The sequence below is a fragment of the Monodon monoceros genome, unplaced genomic scaffold (assembly GCF_005190385.1).
Source record: "Monodon monoceros isolate NGI ecotype Baffin Bay Population unplaced genomic scaffold, NGI_Narwhal_1 Contig7884_ctg1, whole genome shotgun sequence".
Lineage (NCBI taxonomy): Eukaryota > Metazoa > Chordata > Mammalia > Artiodactyla > Monodontidae > Monodon > Monodon monoceros.
In genome coordinates, this window is record NW_021703371.1 from 459 (window position 1) to 3,051 (window position 2,593).

The following is a 2,593-nucleotide window of genomic DNA, read 5'->3' on the forward strand; positions in this document are numbered from 1 at the left end:
AAACGGGTGCTCTTACAATGTGTTTAGATGCAACCATCTGCCTGGAAAGCGTGATCCAGGCTGGTTCATTCAGCCTTCTTGCTGTTAATCAAAACTACAATGAGGTATCAGCACACACTGGTCAGAGTGGCCATCATCAAAAAATCTACAAACTGCAGTGCTGGAGCGGGTGTGGAGAAAAGGGGACCCTCCTACACTGTTGGTGGGAATGTAAGTTGATACAGCCACTATGGAGACCAGTATGGAGGTTCCTTAAAAAACTGAAATTAGAGTTATCATGTGATCCAGCAATCCCACTCCTGGGCATGTATCCAGAGAAAACTCTAACTTGAAAATATACATGCACTCCAATGTTCATGGCAGCGCTATTTACAATTAGCAGTAATCATGCCTCGGATAAACCTCATTGGCTATGATACTGCCACTGCACAAAGCTAACAGCACTATTGACAATAGCCACGACATGGAAGCAACCTAAATGTCCACTGACAGAGGAATGGATAAAGAAGGTGTGGTACATACAGACAATGGAATATTACTCAGCCATAAAAAAGAATGAAGTAATGCCACTTGCAGCAACATGGATGGACCTAGAGATTATCATACTGAGTGAAGTAAGTCAGAGAAAGACAAATATCACATGATATTGCTTATATGTGGAATCTAAAAACATGGCACAAGTGAACTTACTTACAAAACAAACAGACTCACAGACATAGAAAACCAACTTACGGCTACCAAAGCGGAAAGGGGGTGGGGGAGGGATAAATTAGGAGTTCGGATTAACAGATACACACTACCGTATATAAAATGGATAAACAATAAGGTCCTACTGTATAGCACAGGGAACTATATTTAATATTTTGTAATAACCTATAATGGAAAAGAATCGGAAAAAGAATATATATATAGGTATAACTGAATCACTTTGCTGTACACCTGAAATTAACATTGTAAATCAATTATACTTCAGTTAAAAAAGAAAGCTCTTGGGACTTCCCTGGTGGTGCAGTGGTTAAGAATCCACCTGCCAATGCAGGGGACATGGGTTTGAGCCCTGGTCTGGGAAGATCCCACATGCCGCGGAGCAACTAAACCCGCGTGCCACAGCTACTGAGCCTGCGCTCTAGAGCCCACGAGCCACAGCTACTGAGCCCACGTGCCACAACTACTGAAGCCCACACGCCTAGAGCCTGTGCTCCTCAACAAGAGAAGCCACTGCAATGAGAAGCCCATGCACCGCAACGAAGAGTAGCCCCTGCTCGCCACAACTAGAGAAAGCCCGCACACAGCAACGAAGACCCAACGCAGCCATGAAGAAAGGAAGGAAGGAAAGAAGGAAGGAAGGAGGGAGAGAGGGAGGGAGGGAGGGAGGAGGGAGGGAGGAAGAAAGGAAGTAAGAGAAAGAAAGTTCGTTCTTGTTGTTAACATGTAGCTTGGAAAATGAAAGAAGGAATTGAATGAAGTCTTTGTCGAAGAGGGTCTTTTGTGAACAGACCTTACGATTTAGGCTAAAATAATTATTTGCATTCAAAACGGTGACACCGAAGTGATGTCTCCCTTCAGAATGGCTTTGAAATAATCAAAGATCACATCACACTTAGTGAGGTTTTTTTAATTAAGTGAATTTTTTGGGATTCTTTGGAGACTGCTATGGCATCTTTATAGCTCTGTGAACTAGAAAGCCCATTTAACCACTGTGCTAGGTAACTGAAAGAATCACGTTAGCGGCAGTCTAGTTGCTTCATTATATTTGTTTTCTCAATCACCATGTTTCCTGAGGAAACAGTTTCAGAGAAGGAAGCCTGAATTGGAAAGTGTATCCACATCAACTCCGATGTCTTTCTGCTTCTAGATAACCAGCAAAAGCAAGGAGTCCGTATGGGAGTTCATCAAGAGCTTGCTGGATGCCTGGTCGGGATGGGCAGTGATGCTGCTCATCGGCCTGCTGGCAGGTACGTGGAGTGTTTCTCTTGTACTTCAGGCAAGGGGGCTGTTACTTGAAATACCTAAGGGCACAATACACGACGATACACTTAACATAAATCTATCATCAGTAAAGCAAAAAGACCCCAAGGCACGGACAGGCCCAGGTACGGTCATTGGAGTGCGGTACCGAGAAGGCGGGTTGGCCCTTTCCACACTGTACAAAGGTTTACTGCCATGCTGGATTTTATTGAAAACACACATTCTATAGTACTTGGCCATGTAGAAGGCGAGAAAGGACGGGAACATGTTGGTCTCTAAAAATAAAACATCATATGAGACTGGCCTTTACTAACACCGGCAGGCCCTGAGATGAATTGTAAACATCGAGAGATGCTCACAGTAACGCGAGACACCACAGGGTCTGAGGTAGGCCCGGGGCGGGGGGCGGGGGTGTGTGTGTGTGCCTCCAGCCCATGGGTTGTTCTGACCCTCAGGGACTCAGTGTCCTTCATTTTTATAATCCCAGCACCATGTTTGTGAACAGTAGCTGTTTTCAGAATGAATGAATATCTGGAGGGGACACCTCCCCTTTTAATAGCAAATGCACAGCCCTCCATGGAAATCGTTTCCTGCAACTTACTTGCTTTTAGGAGGCTGTGAAGGT

General features: G+C 44.7%; 1 pseudogene; it reads right to left on the reverse strand.

Moving 5' to 3' along the window:
- Positions 1–313: 313 nt before the first annotated feature.
- LOC114891529 lies at positions 314–436 on the reverse strand (annotated as a pseudogene).
- Positions 437–2,593: the final 2,157 nt, after the last annotated feature.